The 19858-nt window shown below is 38.2% G+C and overlaps 1 long non-coding RNA gene across 3 annotated transcripts in view; it reads right to left on the bottom strand.

Moving 5' to 3' along the window:
* LOC138907056 (uncharacterized) overlaps positions 1-16200 on the bottom strand; it is a 29728-nt gene extending 13528 nt beyond the window's left edge. For 2 of the 3 annotated variants that reach the window (XR_011414759.1, XR_011414757.1), the window contains exons 1-3: positions 15749-16200; positions 15325-15463; positions 2315-2394 (exon numbers count right to left, since the gene is read on the bottom strand). This is a non-coding gene — a long non-coding RNA (uncharacterized lncRNA). The remainder of the gene's footprint in view (positions 1-2314; positions 2395-15324; positions 15464-15748) is intronic. The other variant, XR_011414758.1, reaches the window with a different exon arrangement.
* Positions 16201-19858: the final 3658 nt, after the last annotated feature.

Raw genomic sequence — 19858 nt, 5'->3', positions numbered from 1 at the left:
AATTAGACGGGATTTTTCATTCATTCTTCAATTTTTCGAACACTAAACCTCAAGAGGCGATTTTTAGGCGATTTTTACGGGTAAATATTGGGGTAAGTGTTCCTTATCCTATATTGATTATATTTCATGATTTGATACTCATTTATATCATGAATCCATGAATTTATGGAAGAAAAATCAGATTTTTATAAATTCTTCCAAAAACGAAAATTTAAGATTTGAAGGTCCATTTGATATCGAAATTGGATATTTTTTGTATGGTTGGACTCGTCTCGGAATGGGTGTTCGGATTTCGTAAGTTTTTCTGAAATTTGAGACGTGGGTCCCAATGCCTAATATTTTAATGAATTTCGTATTTTATCCAGAAAATTAGTAAATTCATATAGAATTAATTCCTATGATTCGTATTGAGTACATTGAATTGTTTGCGAATAGATTTGAAGGTTTTGGAGACAAATTTAAAAGAAAAAGCTGTGGTCGAGTAATTGATTGGAATTTGCAAAGCGAGGTAAGTGTCGTGGTTAACCTTGACTTGAGAAAATAGAACCGTTAAATTATTTGTTATGTGAATTGCATGTGAACGACGTATAGGCGAGATGACTAGTGTCTATACGTCGTCAAATTAATTGTTTGCCTGCTTACTTGAAAAATCATAAATTATTTTAAATCATGAATTAATTATTATAATAATTGTTTCTCTCCTATTCTTTGTCAAATATTAATTCTTGAATTCCTGCATTAATTGTTACATGCTATTTGAATTATGTGCCTTAATTGTTATTTGACATTTAGCATATTAAATATTAAACTGCATATTTTCTCTCTGATTTCTATAATAATTTGCTATTTGCCTTTGTTTGTTTCATAATTATTATATGCTTGTTGTCTTATAATTTTATATTAATTGTTGTATTTATTGAGAAAATTTCTTCTATAAGAATTGGTAAATGAATATGTTGGAGGAGCGGATTGCACGCCACAACAAGATTGATTATAATGAATATATTGGAGGATTGGGTTGCACGCCGCAACATAATTAATTATAATAAATATATTAGAGGATCGGGTTGCACGCCGCAACAGACTTATTTAAAAGTCGACGTACATATATATATACATACATATATATATATATACATACATATATATATATATATATATACATACATATATATATATTGGGGGATCGGGTTGCACGCCGCAACAGAACTAAATGTGAATATATTGTGAGAGCGGGTTGCACGCTGCAACAGAATTGATAGAAATGATAATTGGTTATGACTGTTGAGTTGTCTTTAATTATTATAAACGAGTTACCTGATTTATTTTTACTATTGTTGTTATTACTAATATTGCGTACAGGTAATGTAAGTGACCCACCTTAGCCTCGTCACTATTTCGTCGAGGTTAGGCTCAACACTTACCAGTACATGGGGTCGGTTGTACTGATACTATACTCTGCACTTCTTGTGCAGATTTGGAGTTGGTCCCAGTGGCGTACCATAGACTTGCTCGGATTTCAGCTACTCAGAGGAGACTTGAGGTATAACTGCACGGCGTTCGCAGTTCTGAAGTCCCTATCTATTTTACTTTAGCTTTGTGTTTCTTTCCAGATAGCTTTATTTTATTCAGACCTTTATTTATATTTATTCTAGAAGTTCGTGCACTTGTGACACCAATTCTGAGATGGTATTTAGACACCGTTGTCTTTATGAATTAATCACTATATTTCAGACCTTACTTTCGCGTTTATTTATTTGTTATTAATAAATTTAAAGATTGTTTAAAAATTGATTAATATCATTCTAACGTTGGCTTGCCTAGCAAATGAAATGTTAGGCGCCATCACGATACGAAGGTGGAAATTTCAGGTCGTGACAATTTTCTTTCTTATATTGTTTCCTGTCGTCACTGTTCTTTTTCTTTCATTTCCAATTGCTCCTCTCCAGTTCTTCATGCCTTAAATAAGCTCATATCCCTTAAAATTTCACATTATTTCTGTCTCCATAATTTATAGCACCGCCTTCTCTCGCGCCTTTCTATTTTCCTATGGGAACTCCTCTGCCTCCATCTTTCTAATTTCCTCTTGAATATGAGGCTCCTTGTAGTTGTCGCTTGTTAAGGTTATTCGTTTTGACTCTTTTGCTGCTTTGTTCGATATTACGTGTAATATTTCATTCACATTTATGATTTACCTTAAAGCTATCTCCATTTGTGGGGTCTGCAAGCACAAATCAGAAATACACTTACGCCAAGTGTTACGTTGGAATATTTAATTCTAGGATCATTAATCTATCAGGATAAATTAGCTTACCTAGTAGGAGAAACTCCGGACAAATCTGCAGTTTCAAGCCCGTGTTAGTCTCTTGGAATGCTTCTTTCACCTTCAAACACCTAAAGCTACATTTGGTAACTTATGTGACACAAAAATCAATGGGAGAAACAGGAGAAAAATATTCTCATGCATGGTTACTTTCCCTACTTATAACTTACGTGACACAAATATTAATGGGAGAAACAGGAGAAAAATATTCTCATGCATGGTTACTTTCCCTACTTATAACTTACGTGACACAAATATTAATGGGAGGAACATGAGCAAAATATTCTCATAGTTTGAGTAATTAGAGTGTTTCTTGGAATTAATCTTGTCAAAACCTCGCCAACTGCACGTTTCACTAACCAAACTCAATGGAGTAATTCACACGGAAGCATCTCTACGAAAATAGAATCAAATAAAGCAATGTTTTTATGTTGAGCATATCAGAACCAAGATCTCTAAAAACAAATTAAAAAATAACATTTCTGGACAGTAGTGTTGAACTTGAATTGACAGAACAGTTGGAATTATGATCTCTTGGCTAAATGACGGGCTTCTTCATGACAAAAAATATTGAGTATGACACGTGAAAAATAAGACAAATATACAAGTAGAAAGATACTGAGAAGATAACAGAACCACAAATAGGTTATTAATGTGAAGATTATCTTTAAACTCATCGTCTGAAGCAGCACATCAAGGAAAATTTGTGCTCCCTATGCTTGTTTTTGCTCCACCCCTTACCATGGTCATGGATGCAACAGGATCTACCCAACAACCGCAAGCCAGTATATATCCACCTCTATAAGTCACAACTCTCCATAACTCCAATCAAATGTTTAATGAAGCTATTACAATTAAAAGTTCTGTTTAAAGATGTGTCGTTTCTTTCCTCCATACTCACCAGGTTATGCATATTGGAAGAGTGCTGGTCTACTATTTATAATTTTGCCATTACTCTCTTTTAGAGAGAAAAATATTAAATTTCTATTTGGTTTCAAATTTGCTTGAGATAATGTGACAGAAGAGGCGCCTTCTCAGTTTGATAAGGTGCCTTTTTATTTCTCCATTTATATTATTTAGTAAGCACAATAACTGAATTGAGTAATAATATTTTTCATTTAATTTATAATTAGAGAAAAGGCAAAAAAAAAAGGAAAAAAGATAAATAGTAATCCTCATCTTTGAGAGGTTCCACATCAACTCCACTATTCCCAGGATTATATATATATATATATATAGAGAGAGAGAGAGATAGATATAGATTAATTAATTAATATTAATATTAATTTCAGGAGCAATAAATATTAAAAATATTCAATACAAAGTTTAGTTTTATATTTTTAATTATTATTGAATTCTTCCTTTTCATTCTTTTTCTCTTCTTTTGTATTTGGTGTATTTTGAATCCAAAATAAGGTATAAGAAAAGGGAAAATAGAGAAAATATAACTTCTAAAACACTAAATGAAAACTGAGAGCATATTACTTTTAGAATAGTTAACAAAGTTCAACACAAAGTTAAGTTAATTTATATTTTTGTGATATTATGTAAAATTCAAGACTCCAAAATATAATCAAATTTAAACAATCAAGATGAAACAAATACCAGTTAACCAGGAGGAACCCATTGACCCAACTTCACAAAAGGTATAGCTACTCATATCAAGCTAGACTCTTTAAATTTAACAAAAAATAATTTTATATAAATACACGAACACGAAGACCGCGAGCACAACTTTATGAGAAGAAAGCAAAAGAACATAACAGATGCCTATGAATTTAGATCCCTTTGTTGGTAACGCACTCTCTGAAACAATCTTCCAACCACATCGTTGAGACATATAAATTTTAATCATTTACGAAAAGAAGAAATTGTTTTATTTAACACAATTATTTTTAAAAAGAAGACACAACCATTTTCACGGTATATATATGTTTACCCGAAAAACGGATGTAGTTGAATTTGTACGTAGTTCTAAGGATATGTGGCGCAACTTAATACAAATTGTAAGGATAAATAGAAATATAAGTATGGATTGCAAAGAATGCAAAATAGATAAGGTTGTAAAGAAGATGAATTTTAGTACTAAACAAGTGGAATCAATTTAAGAAGCTTGAAAGAACAACTCTTTACTATGGGAGAATATAGTGTTTTGATTACAATGTAAGCATGAAAACTTGCCTTTACAGAAATGATAACCATGCACTTTATAGTAGAGGGATCTTGCTTTAAACATAATTAAAAATACTCAGTGGGAGACCCACGATAAATTAGTTTTTTCATAATTCCTGCAAAGATTCTCTCCTCTAGTGGGATTACAACGGTTTTTGTCTATAAGCTCAAACTTGACTCGAGCTCTCGATCTTGGTTTGAGCTCAATTCTGACTCGAGCTCTCGATCTTGGCTTGAGCTCGATTCTGATTCGAGCTCTCGAATTGATTCGGGATCAATGTTAGTCGGTCTCTAGATCATAAGCTTGATAGCTTTACTTTGCATTATAGTTTGATTTGGATCCGAGCTTGATAATGATATCGAACTCGACATTGATCGTCCCCTCGGATTCAAAGCTTGTTTGTACCATCTTCGGAACCCATCTCGAGGTCTCGCTTCGATCGATTATCTTTCGAACTCGATCAGACGTACGAAAGCCGAAATCTATTTTGACCGTATACAGATAGTCCCCTCGTTTCTCAGAAAGAATGTGGTGAAAAATGATATGAGTTTTCAACGGCTCGATCGGATTATAAGCTAACGTTTTCATCAGGCTCGATCATGATGCACGTGATGTCTGTCCCGTTGATTTAATCTTTCAAGGCATTTAATGCATGTCAGACGGTGGTCGGCCACCGCTGATACTGAACCGTCATTACTTAAACCTATAAATAGCCCTTTCTTTTATCATTTACCACTTTTACCTCTTCAATCTTCTAAATTTCTCAAGTCCATTTTCGTATCCTCTGGCTTACCCGCAAATCTGTGATTTTTCTTTGCAAAATCCCCCCTTCAATTTTACCAAATCTTTGTCACTTTTTTCTACTCCTCACCTTTGAATTCGAAAATGGCGAAAATGTCACAAACCATTCCTCAGAAAGAGAAGGCTTCATCTTTATAGTGTGCCACCGATGAGACACCGGCAGAACCATGGCCTGAAGAGTGCGTTCCCGGGGCGTGTGTTCTTATTTCTGATTTTAAGGTCGATAAAGGCTCATCGGTCCCTGGCCGATGTGAGCCAGTATCGAGGTACATGTGTTCGATAACCGAGAAGCACCTCAAACAGCTAAAGAAAGATTGCAATTGGGATAAAAAAAAAAAAATAATTCCTACTTCTGACGAAGATATCACCACTTACGTGAAAGGGTTTTTGAATGTGTATACTTACCCTTTCACGTTAGGTCCCCTTGATTCCATTATTATTGATTTCTGTCGTCAATACCAAATAACCCTAGGCCAGGTCCATCCTTCTTTTTGGTGGATCGTTATCTTGATCCGATACTTTATAAACAAAATCGAGGGGATGCCGTTCACCCTCGACCATCTTATTCGATTGTACCGTCCTCAACTTTTTTGATAAGGGTTAATAAAACTACAATGTCGGGCTACCAAGGCTCTGTTCTCGAGCATTTATGAGGACAAGGATTGGGGCTGGATGGGCAGGTTCATTCGAGTGAGGACTTCGGACCTGATTCCGACCAAAAAGATGCCCTTACCCGAGGAGTGGAATATGAAACGTAAGTGTTATCCTGCTGTTACTTCCTTCTATTTTGTTCTTTCATTTATTTTCTCATCGATACTCTTATTTTTGTGATGCATCGGTTCCCTGGATGACCGGAGCAGTTCCCGATCTCAAGAATTGGGTACGAGCTCTTTTTTTAACCTTCACATACGTCGAGCGCTCATGGCGTGATTTGTCAAAGGGTCGGTGGGAGGCTAAAAATCACGGTAAGCCCCTTTCTCGTACTCTTTGATAATTCAAACGAGATGCCTTCCAAATATTTTAATAAAATTTTCCATATGCACGTTTGGGAAAAGATATGGTTTTGAGGCCCTTGTCCATCGAGGAAGAAACTCTGGCCTCTTTCCCAAAGTCGGTGAAGGAAGGAAAAGAGCCTCTATTCTCGAAGATCCAAAACCAAAGAAGAGGATGGCTCGTAAGCCGAACAAGAATACCATTCCTTTGACCATAGAATCAGTTCTACGTCTAAGGGATGAAGATGAAGAAGAAGAAGAAGAAGAAAATGATTGGTCCGTGCTGGCGAGCCGAATGAAGAGAACCATCGATGCCCCATCGGCAGCTGGATCGATGATGCTTCATGAGGCTCCGGCTGGAACTGAGGTCATACGGGAAAAAGATTCGGCCGGAGTCCCTGAGTTGTCGGAGATCGAAGACGCATCCTATCGGAGTCAACGGATGGGGGATATGTTTGAAGGGCCCCCTCTTGAATCCCTTTGGGGAAGCAGCAACCGAAGACTCGCCCACCTTCCCCGCTTTTTCCTTAGGGGTGATTCGGGAAGCCCAAGCTTTGGGAGCCCTCGATCTAGACAGGCCTCATGATGGAGATGATCCTTTTTGTGACCTATTTACCGGTATCGAGGACGTTGCCGGTACTAGTGATGAATCAGATCGTTTTCACGGGGTGCAACAGACTTTGAATCAGGTAAGCCTTAAAATTATTTTGTTGGTACTACCTTCATGTTTACTTTTCGTTTCTAACTTCGTTTCTTGTTTCTTTACAGGCAGCGGCAGTTCATCGATAAGCATATTCTTGGTCCCTAAACGAGATGCGTCGATACGAGGCCGACCTTCAATGGGTTACTGAGAAGAGGAACTCCCTAAAACTTCTCTTAGGGCAAAGGGAAGAAGAAATAAAAGACCTCCGAGCTGAGCTGGCCTAGGCCTACCGAGATCAGACTGATCTATCTGAGTAGGTAATGATACTTTTAAAAGACTATGGTTTTGATACCGGAATGATGGCTAATTTCTTGGTCTCACAGTTGCAACAAAAAATTAAGATGATCGGGAAGCTTCATGAGGAGGTCGATGTGATAAAAGTGGAGTCTTTGCAGTGGAAAGAAGGTATGGACCGCTTTGCTGTAGAGAAAGAAACTGCTCGAGCCAAGTTATCATCGGCTGAAACCCAACTTCAAAGAATGAAGGAAAAAGGCCTGGTTCAAGAAAGAATGATATAGGAGCTCGAGGCTCGGTTGACCTCCAAACTTGCCAAGGCCAAATCTAATGCGGAAAAGGCGAAGGCCAATGCGGATACACTCGTGGTCGTCTATCGGGCTGATGCTGAAGCTGTCTAGATAGAGGCAAGAGAGGCAGCCGATACTGCCGACACTCGAGCTCATTGGGTCGCTGAACTTGATAAGTGTTGATCTCGGAGGGAGACCCTCGAGGAGATCCACGCTCGAGGTTTCGATCTTGCTGAAGAGATAAAAAGGGCCAAAGAACTCGAAGCTGATGCTGAAGCCTTGGCTTCTAATGGTGATTATGACGATGATGATGGTAGTAAGAGTAGGTCTGATAATATGGGGGGGAGCCCGATGTAGAAGAGACCACTCCCGGTGATAACCCAGAAGCTTAGCCCTTAGTTTCTATGTTGCACTTAATCATGTAAATAATCTTTGTATATATATACAAATATCGCTTTTCTTTTACTAACTTGCATCCGCTTTCTTGCTTTGATAAGATTTCATTCATGCCTTGAGCATGTTTTCATAAGGATTTAGGCAATTGCATCGAATTCGGACTTCGTAGCCTTTATGATCGAGTGAGTGTTTGCTCGAACTCCAAATAAAAGTAGCCCATAGGCATAGTAGTCGAGTGAATGCTTCAAACTTGAAGTTATGTAGCACGTAGGCATAGTAGTCGAGTGAATGTTTCAAACTCGAAGTTATGTAGCCCATAAGCGTAGTAGTCGAGTGAATGATTCGACTCAAAATAATATAGCTCGTAGGCGTAATGGTCGAGTGAGTGCTTGCTCGAGCTCGAAATAAAAGTAGCCTGTAGGCTTAGTAGTCGAGTGAATGATTCGAACTCGAAATAATGTATCCCATAGGCGTAGTAGTCAAGTGAATGATTCGAACTCGAAATAATATAGCCCGTAGGCATAATGGTCGAGTGAGTGCTTGCTCGAACTTGAAATAAAAGTAACCTGTACGTTTAGTAGTCGAGTGAATGATTCGAACTCAAAATAATATAGCCCGTTGGAGTAATAGTCGAGTGAATGCTTGCTCGAACTCGAAATAAAAGTAGCCTGTAGGCTTAGTAGTCGAGTGAATGATTTGAACTTGAAATAATGTAGCCCATAGGCGTAATGGTCGAGTGAGTGCTTGATGGAACTCAAAATAAAAGTAGCCTATAGGCTTAGTAGTCGAGTGAATAATTCGAACTAGAAATAATGTAGCCCGTAGGCATAATAGTCGAGTGACTGCTTGCTCGAACTCGAAATAAAAGTATCACGTAGGCTTAGTAGTCGCTCGAAATAATATAGCCCGTAGGCATAATGGTCGAGTGAGTGCTTGATCGAACTCGAAATAAAAGTAGTCTGTAGGCTTAGTAGTCGAGTGAATGATTTGAACTCGAAATAATGTAGCCCGTAGGCATAATGGTCGAGTGATTGCTTGCTCGAACTCGAAACAAAAGTAGCCCGTAGTCTTCGTTGATTTTCGGTTGGCTGTCCCCGATTTAAGGGGTAGCGGTCGGCCCTTAAGCCTGTTTGCATAATAAATCTCGAAATAGAGGAAATGTTTCTTGGATATAAGATATGGGTAAAGAAGAAAGTTTTCTTTGTAAGTCATTATACATGGGTTCATGTTTTGTGTTAGGGCTCGGGCCAACTACACGAGCATGGTTTGTTTTGACCATTTGGCTCTTACAATATTTCCTATCGGAACTTGATATGTTTGAGGGGTAATGCCCTCCCAGTATTCGAGGTCGATTGTAAAGAGGCCTCAGATACTGTTGAATTGTTCTAAGTTAGCACAATCAGTGGTTGCCTCATTGAAAACCTTGCCGAAAAACCCATTTGAGATAAAACCGGTCTAAGGGAAAAAGAGTGTAACGCGTGCTTTCAGACCTAAGGCTTCGTATTGAAGGATCCATCTTAGCTCCTGATCGTACTTCTGTAGGGGTTAGTTTTGAATTGTAAACTAATATGGGAGGGTCGTACCTTAGCAGTAGTATCGTTTTAGATGCGACACATTCCAATTGTTTGATAATTGTTTGCCGTTTATAATGCCGAGCTTGTGTGATCCCTTTCTGAAATTTTCGAGAACCTGATATGGTCCTTCCCAGTGCGGTCCTAGGTTTCCTTCATTTGGATTTCAGGTATTGAGGGTGACTTTCCTTAGCACTAAGTTCCCGGGCTTAAAATGGCGGAGCTTGGTTCTTCAATTATAGTATCTTTCGATTCGTTGCTTTTGGGCGGCCAATTGGACGAGAGCAGCTTCTTATTTTTCGTCCGATAATTTGAGGCTAGTGTTCATTGCCTCGTTATTTGATTCTTCTGTTGCATATCAAAATCTGGCACTAGGTTCGCCGACTTCGACTGGTATCAAGGCTTCGGATCCATATACTAAGGAGAACGGGGTAGCTCTCGTACTAGATTTTGATATTGTTCGATATGCCCAAAGGACTTCGGGTAGGATTTCTCTCCATTTTCCTTTAGCGTCGTTCAACCTCTTCTTTAGGTTTTGAATGATTGTTTTGTTTGTTGATTCAACCATGATTGTTTTGTTTGTTGATTCAACCTGTCCGTTCCCACTGGGGTGATACGGTGTTGATAATATCCTTCTTATTTTGTGGTCTTTGAAGAATTTCGTCACTTTGCTGCCAACAAATTATTTCCCGTTGTCGCACACTATTTCGGCGGGTATCCCGAATCGACATACGATATGATCTTAGATAAAGTCTATAACCTTTTTCTCTCTTACTTTCTCAAACGCCTGTACTTCAACCCATATAGAGAAATAGTTAGTCATAAATAAAATAAATTTAGCTTTACCTGGGGTCGATGGCAGAGGGCCGACGATATCCATTCCCCATTTCATGAATGGCCATGGGGATAGGGCTGAATAAAGTTGCTCTCCGGGTTGATGGATCATTGGTGCAAACCTTTGACATTTGTCACATTTTCGAACAAATTCCTTTGCATTTTTACCCATATCGATCCAATAATACCCTACCCTCATTATTTTTCTTACTAATGAATCGACACCAGAGTGATTCCTACAAGTACCCTCGTGCACTTCACGTAGGATGTAATCGGTATCTCCCGGACCTAAGCATACTGCCAATGGTCCATCGAATGTCCTTCAGTATAGCGTTCTATCCGAAGCAAACGTGAATCGAGCAGCTTTGGTTCGTAGAGCCCTTGAGTGTTTAGGGTCCGATGGGAGCTTTCCGTTCTTTACATATCCAATATACTTATTTCTCCAATCCCAGGTTAAGCTCATAGAATTTATCTTGGCATGACCTTCTTCGATCACGGATCTCAAGAGTTGAACGACAGTCCCCAACCTCAACTCACCTTCCTCGACCGATGATCCCAAGTTCGCAAGTGCATCATCCTCGCTGTTTTGCTCTCGTGGAATATGCTGTAAAGTCCTTTGTTTAAAATAGTGCAAAGTGACATGTAGTTTGTCCAAATACCTTTGCATTCTATCTTCTCGAATTTTGAAGGTTTTGTTTACTTGATTTACCACCAGCAAAGAGTCACACTTGGCTTCAATGACTTCTGCTCCCAAGCTTTTAGCTAGCTCGAGACCTGCAATCATGGCCTCATACTCGGCCTCGTTGTTAGTCAACCTGGTATTTTTTATAGATTCCCTAATAGTGTTACCCGTAAGTGGCTTTAAAACTATGCCTAGCCCAGAACCCTTCACATTCAAAGCCTCATCCGTAAAAAGGGTCCATACCCCCGATGACGTACCCGATTTCAACAGGAGTTCTTTTTCGACTTCGAGTACGAGGGTTGGCGTGAAATCGGCCACGAAGTCTGCTAAATTTTGAGAATTCATGGCCGTATGGGGTTGATATTTGATATCGTACCCACTGAGTTCGACGGCCCATTTGGCCAATCGGCCTGATAGTTCAGGCTTGTGCAAAATATTACGAAGCGGATAAGTGGTTAATACGCATATGGGGTGACATTGAAAGTACGGTCTTAACTTTCTAGAGGCACTTATTAGTGCCAGTGCCAATTTTTCTTGGTGCGGATATCTAGTTTCTGCTTCTCCTATGGTCCGACTTATATAATAAATGGGAAAATGCGTACCTTGCTCTTCTCGAACTAGGACACCGCTTACTGCGATTTTTGATACTGCCAAGTACAAGCAAAGTTTTTCGTCTGTTTTGGAGTATGAAGTAGTGGTGGGCTCGATAGATATCGTTTTAGTTCCTCTAATGTCTGTTGGCATTCCGGGGTCCAAGCGAAATCGTTCTTCTTTTTGATTAGAGAGAAAAATTTGTGACTTCAATCTGATGATGTCAAAATGAATCAGCCTAAAGTTGCAATCCGTCCCATTAGCCTTTGTACAGCTTTCACATTGTCCATGATGGTGATATCTTCGATAGCCTTGATTTTATCAGGGTTAATCTCGATTCCCTGATTTGACACCATGAAGCCGAGGAACTTGCCTGAACCGACCCCGAAAGCACATTTTTCGGTGTTGAGCTTCATGTTGTATTTCCTCATAATCTAGAATGTTTCCTGTAAATGGGTCAATGGTCCTCTGCGCGCAGGGACTTAACTAGCATGTCGTCAATATAAACTTCCATTGATTTACCGATTTGTTCTTCAAACATTTTATTTACTAGGCGTTGGTAAGTATCCTATGCATTTTTTAGCCCGAAGGGTATCACATTATAACAATATGTTCCATATTTGGTGACAAATGAAGTCTTTTTCTGGTCCTCCGGGTTCATCTGGTTTTGCTTATACCCGGAATATGCATCGAGAAAAGTGAGGATCTTGTGGCCGGCCGTGGCATCGATCATGCGATCGATGTTGGGCAGCGGAAAGGAGTCTTTGGAGCATGCTTTGTTTAAATCCTTATAATCCACAGACATTCTAAGTTTGTTCCCTTTTGTAGGAACTACAACTACATTGGCTAACCATTCAGGATATTTCACCTCCCGAATGGATCCTATCTTGAGAGGTTTGGTTACCTCGTCCTTTATGAATGCGTGATTTACCTAGACTGGGGGCTTCTCTTTTTCTTCACCGGTCTGAACCTATGGTCCAAGCTTAGCCGATGCGTCGTTATGTCCGACGGGATCCCTGTTATATCTAAATGGGACCAGGCAAAGCAATCAATGTTATTAATAAGAAATTGAATAAGTTTCTTCCTGAGTTCGGGGCTCAACTCCGTTCCCAGGTATACTTTCCGTTCAGGCCAGTGCTCGATTAGTGTGACTTGCTCCAGTTCCTCAATCGTTAATTTGGTGGCGTCGGAGTCATCGAGAATCACGAAGGATCGAGGGATCCTCTGATCATCATATTCTTCGATCCTCTGGTTATTAGGTTGGGTCAAAGCCGATGTCTATGATTGCTATTTGGTATCTCGTTCCCCTTCTGAGCTCGATCCCTTTACTGGCGAAGTCGAGGATATTGGTTTCGCATCCTCGACGGCGAACATTTCTCTTGCGGCTGGTTGTTCCCCGTACACTGTTTTGACTCCTCTCGATGTTGGTAATTTGAGGACCTGGTGTAGGGTCGAAGGTACAACTCTCATGTTGTGGATCCATGGCCTTCCGAAAAGGGCGTTGTATCTCATGTTGCCTTCGATCACGTGGAACTTAGTTTATTGGTAGAATTATCTCACCTTTGGTGGTTTCATATGCCATATTGAATCCGTTTAGAACCAAGGTTGCGGGTACAATCTGGTCCTGCATGCCTAGCTGTTCTACGACCTTCAATCTGATGATGTTGGACTAGGTACCTGGATCAATCAACACATGTTTAACTTTAGTTTTATTCATGAGTACGGATATTACCAGTGCATCGCTATGAGGTTGTATGACTCCTTCTGCATCTTCATCATTGAAGGACAAAGTTCCTATGGGTGTGTAATCTTGAGTTCGAGATCGCTTTTCTCTCACAATTGATGTCTTAATGCGTTTAAGCAATGGTGCCGGAGGGGTATCGGCGCCGCCGATGATCATGTGAATGATGTGCTGCAGTTCTTCTTGTTCGTTTTGCTTGCGAAATCCCTGTTTTTAAAATGGTTCTTCGCCCTATCGCTTAAAAGTTCTCGAAGGTGCCCTTTGTTGAATAACCGGGGCACTTCCTCTCTTAGTTGCCTGCAATCTTTTGTTCTGTGGCCATGGGTGCCATGATATTCGCAAATTTGATTGGGATTCCTCTGGGCAGGATCGGTCTGCATGGGTTGAGGCCATTTAGTATCTTTGATGCGTCCGATAGACGAAACGATTGCGGATGCATCAATGCTGAAGTTATGTTCCGATAACCGAGGTGCTTCCTTAGATCCGGCAGGCCTATCGAACCTACTTCTGTTCACCAGCCCCAGGGACCCTTGACCTCGATCATTTCTTTTGTTATTTTTCCCGAGGCTATGTCTCGATTCACTGACTCTGTGGCTTCCGTTGTACAGTTGGTTTCGATCTCCGATCAGACCTCGTTCTTGATTAGTATCCCTTCGAACAGCGGGTTCAGACTCCAATTGATCATCTTCGACCCTAATTTTTGATTGATACCGATTGTGCACGTCGGCCCACGTGATGGTTGGGTATTCGATCAGGTTATGCTTTAACCGCCGTGAAACCGTCGAACTTCGTTCGTTCAAACTTGAGTGAAAGCCTGAACAATCCAATCGTCTCTGACTGGTGGCTAGTCCATTCGTTCCATTTGAAAATGAGATACGAACTCCCTCAGCATCTCGTTTTCCTTTTGTCTTACCTTGAAGAGGTCTGATTTCCTTGTTGCGACTTTTATGGCGCCGACATGTGCTTTCACAAAAGAATCTGCTAATATGGCGAACAAGTCTATGGAATTCGGTGGTAGGTTGTGATACCAAATCATTGCCCCCTTCGAGAAGGTCTCTCCGAATTTGTTTAACAACACAGATTCGATTTCATCATCTTCTAAATCATTGCCCTTGATGGCACACGTGTAAGAAGTAACGTGCTCGTTGGGATCAATCGTTCCGTTATATTTAGAAATTTCGGGCATACAGAATTTTTTGGGGATTGATTTCGGGGCTGCGCTCGAGGGAAAAGGATTTTGCACGAATTTTTTCGAATCCAACCCTTTTATCATTGGTAGAGCTCCCGGGATATGATCGACCCTAGAGTTATAAGTTTCTACGTTTTTATCATTGGCTTCGACTTTCTTTGTGAGTTTCTCGAGCAATTAAGCATGAAAACTTGCCTTTTTAGAAATGATAATTATTCCCTTTATAGTAGAGGGATTTTACTTTAAACATAATTAAAAATACTCAGTAGGAGACCCACGATAAATCAGATTTTCCACAATTTCTGCCAAGATTCTCTCCTCTAGTGGGATTGAAATGGATTTTGTCTGTGAACTCGATCTTGACTCGAGCTCTCGATCTTGGTTTGTGCTCGATTCTGACTCGAGCTCTCAATCTTGGCTCGTGCTCGATTCAGACTCGAGGTCTCGAATTAATTCGGGGTCAATGTTGGTCGGTCTCTGGATCATAAGCTTGATAACTTTACTTTGCATCATAGTTCGATTTGGATCCGAGCTTGATAATGATATCGAACTCGGCATTGATCGGCCCCTCAGATTCGAAGCTTGTTTGTACCATCTTCGGAACCCATTTCGAGGTCTCACTTCGATCGATTATCTTTCGAACTTGATCAGGCGTACGAAGGTCGAAATCTATTTCGACCCTTACAATATATTTATTGCTCTAAAACAAAATATGTCCACGATGAACCTTACTTAATTTAAGCTTTCAAGAATGATAGAAGCAGTAGAAACACTCTAATAGACTAATACTAAAGTAAGAATCACCTGTATTTGGTTAAGAGGGGTGCGCAGGCTATCGAGGCTGCTCGGCAAGTCAAAGATCTGAACCGTATCATCCTCCTTTTGTTAGAGTGCTGGTGGTGTTACCTTCTTTATTTTTTTCTTGTATACCTCTGTGGATACACTGCACTCGATTAATTATAATAAGTTATTGATAATATTTACATCTCTTCGTAAATATCGCAAAAACTTAAAAAAAGAAAGAATATGATAGCAGTTACAACTTTTCATTACCCTCTCTAATTGCATAATAAACAAATAATAACCGGTGAGAGAAAAAGGCAAACATCTCAGATTATACTCAATAACATTTCACCAAACTATCCACGAAAAATAACACACACTTATGATAAACCGAATTAAGATGAAAGAAAGAGAATCAGAAAGCAAATAGATGAAAAATACGTACTTACTACTGTAATATTTTGTAGCCATTCTGCTACGCTGTTTTTGACATCTTTTCAAGATAATGACTCTAAGTTAAACACACACAGACACACACAAAAACACAAATCAAATCTTGAAGGAACATTCATGCTTTTTTATTGCTAAACATGAATATTATCAAAAAGGAAATGAATGAAGAACTTTAGTAGATGCGAGAATTTAAGAAGTAAATCAAGCAAAACAAATCGCCTAATAAAGCAAATTATAGAGGATGGAAACAGAGGTCATGAATAAAAAGGAGCAAAAGAAAAATGAAAAACTTGGAGAAAAATAAGGCTAAACAGCTTAAAAGAATGTAGTTATATGTGCCAAAATTTAAAAGGGAAGACATCGTAATTGTTTAGAGAGTTACACTAAATGAGGCACAACTCTCCAGGTTGTAACCGTTTCAGAGAGCTTAAAAAACGTAACTCATTCGAGAGAGTTAAGGGGGTGTAATAAATGTGATACACCTCTTCTGATTTTACTGCTTCACAATAAATTGGAAAAAATAGGGAAAAAGGCAAAAAAAAAAAAGAAGGAAAAAAAATAAATAGCAATTCTCATCTTTAAGAGGTTCCACATCAACTCTACTATTCCTAGAATTTTATATATATATGTATATATATATATATATATATATATATATATATTATGTATAGATTCATATCAAGACTGCTATAATTAGAAGTTTTAAATTAATACCAAATAAGAGTACTTATTTAATCAACATTCTCACTCTATTCTCTCACTGCCCTCTCTAAGCCATCCACTATCTTCCTCTACAACTAAGTCATTATCCTTGTAATTATCCTTAAGGATAATGACTCTCTCTCTTTAACACGGTAAGTCTCTCTCTTTCCCTCTCCCCCTGTTTCTCTATTTCTCCATCCCTAAGTCATTATCCTAATAATTCCTGGATCTTATTTGAATTTAATTTTATATATATATATATATATATATATATATATATATATAAAAGATTGACATTTAGTTATAATTGTGAAAAAAATTAATTAGTCTTAAACTGTGGGTAAGGTCACCATGTCATGTATATAGAATTCTTAAGGATCTAATGAGAAAAGGCTTACGGTTTTGCAAGTAAAATCGACATGTCATATATACTGAGAAATGTATAATCTCCTTAGTAAAATTAATTTGAATAACTTTATCCAATTAATGATTTGCTATATATAATTAAAGTGTTTGGAACAATGCTGAGTGAATTTTGAAAATAGAAACCTTTAATTTAAAAAATATAACTTATTAATTAAAGTGTTTGGAATAACGCCAAGCAAAATTTCATAGTAGGAACCTTTAATTTGGAAGAGGGTAAATTAGTTATTAAAATATTTGGCATAATGCTAAGTAAACTTTCAAAATAATGCTTGAGCCGCTCAAGCTTAAGTTGCAAAATCAAGTAGGATCAGTATTGGATACCTGGATTTAATGTTCTAAAACTGTTTGAGGCGCTCAAGCTTGAGATTAAAATTTGTTCAGCCATATCTGGTGAATACATCTTCCCGTCAAATATTTTAAAAAAATGGATGTTTAACCTACTTTAGTGTCACGATCCAATTCCCACTATAGGCTGTGATGACGCCAAATATCACCGCTAGGCGAGCCAACAATAAACTATCCATATAATAGTTTATTTTTAATATTTTTAAAGTAATTAATTTTATTTAATAAGAGAACGATTAATAGGTGATTGTAGTCATGTAAAATATAAAGTAACGAAAAAGTAAAATAGTAAATTTAATACTCAAAATCATAAAATATCTACTAGAATATTTTTAAAACCCGGTGTCACAAGTGCATGAGCAAAGTAATAAAATATATAAAACCTCCTATACTAATGTATGGAGTAACATAGACAGAAAATAAATACAACAAGAAGAGACTCCGGGCGCTGCAGAACGGCATAGAGAGCAGCTCACCACTAAGTCTCTGGATAGGGGGGAGAGGGGGATACGTACCTGAATGGCCGCCAGATGCACCTATCTCAGATCTTGCACGATTAGTGCAGAAGTGTAGTGTGAATACATAAACAACATGTACCCAGTAAGTATCTAGTCTAACCTCGAAAATGTAGTGACGAGGGGTCGATATCGACACTTACTAAGGGTCAATAAATAAAGTGCACAAATTATGAATAGGCAGGGAATACAATAATAATAACGAATTAATGAACAATAAGTAAGTGGTTGTTTAACTAAACGTCAGTTAGAGTCTCCATATATCACATACTAGTTTCAGAAAATAAGAGCCATCAAGTAATTATAAATTCTCAAGTCATGGAAGAAAATATCAAGTATAATCGGACTCCGAGCAATATCATGCACGACTTATGCCAAGGTCGTACAACCCGATCTAGAATAATGTGTACACTACCGAGGGTCGACCAACACGAACTATAGATGCATCTATTATATTACCAATACGTTCGGCCCGATCCACAAGAAGAGAGAATAATCTACGAACTCCGATTAACGACTACTACACGAGTAATACACAAGGAGGCATAATTTTCACTTACGGTCAAGTAACCTACCAAAACTTAAAGTAATGAAGTTTAGTCTTTACAAATTCTTTATCCAATATCAAATATAATTTATGTAATTAAACTAACAAGTTGAGTACAAATAATACAACTAATACATAGTAGAGTCCTAAAACTATCCGGACATAAGCATAATTTTTAGCTATATGCGGACTCTCGTCACATCGTGCGCACATAGCACCCACAATTATTAGCAAAACAATCATTTATAGCACCTACCGGGAGAATTCTCTCTTACAAAGTTAGGCAAGAGACTTAACCTCGTTTTTAAGTTCTCTTCCCGGTCCACAATTCACACTAAAGCCTTAAATCGGTGCCACACAATCTGAAACTAGTCAAATATTGTATAAATTAATCAATATATGCTCAAAAGTTCATAATTTAACTATTACAGTAATTACCCAACCCAAATTGGAAGATTTTTAAAATTAACCCCGGGCCCACGTGCCATGATTCCAGAAAAGTTTGTAAATAAAAGTTACCCATAACCTCACGAACCCAAATATATAATTTTCAATCAATTCCATATTTATTTTTGTGGTCTAAACCCATTTTTGTCAAAATCTAGATTTTTCAACAATCTCCTAGAATTTTTATATTTTACATATTAAAATCTACCCATAATCTATGTATTAAACTCGTATTGGGTAGGAATTACTTACCTTCAATAGCTAGGTGAAAACGCCTCTCAAAGAATATCACGACCCAAAATCCATTATAGGCTGTGATAACGCCCAACATCGCTGTTAGGCAAGCCAACACTTAATTATTCATTTTATCTCTTTTAAAATCATAAATATTTCTTAGATAACGAGGTTAGTGCATTAAAATAAATCGTAGTTATGTAGAGTTTTGTTAAAATAATAAGTGATAGTGAATTTGTGTAAAAAAACTCCATAACAAATTCTAGAACACCCCCAAAACCCAGTGTCATAAGTGCATGAGCATTTACTAAGGTGTACAATAATAATACAACCTTTGCCCGAAATATAAATAAGACACGATAAGGTAAATGGTATGATGGAGACTCTGTGGGCTGCGATACATAGACTAGAATGCGGCTCACCATAAAGTCTCCTCAGCAGCTGCGCCTACGCGCCAAAAGGACCACCAATTGAACCCGTCAGATCCTATATATTTAGTGTAGAAGTGTAGCATGAGTATGTAAATCAGCACGTACCCAGTAAGTATCTACCCTAACCCCGGAGAAATAGTGACGACGGGTCGATACCGATACTTAGTAGAAGTCCAACAAAGCAATATAATAAATCATAAGCAGATGTGAAGCACATAGCAATAATGGGGTAAATCTGTAAGTTACTTAATCTTCTAAATATTTCTTTTAAAGTATGAATTTCTCAGTCTTGTATTCTATCTCAACAGCTCAGATGATAAAGTACCAGTAACAAACGGATGAGAAGTACCATATAAAATGCCATGCGTCAGTGGAAAGATAATCTCGTGAATGTTCGGACTGCTAGCAATATAACGCACGATTATGCCGAGGTCATTCGGCCCGATCCACAATAA

The sequence above is a fragment of the Nicotiana tomentosiformis genome, chromosome 3 (genome assembly GCF_000390325.3).
Source record: "Nicotiana tomentosiformis chromosome 3, ASM39032v3, whole genome shotgun sequence".
NCBI lineage: Eukaryota > Viridiplantae > Streptophyta > Magnoliopsida > Solanales > Solanaceae > Nicotiana > Nicotiana tomentosiformis.
Note: the sequence above shows the minus strand (reverse complement) of the source record. Positions and strands in the feature narration are given on the sequence as shown.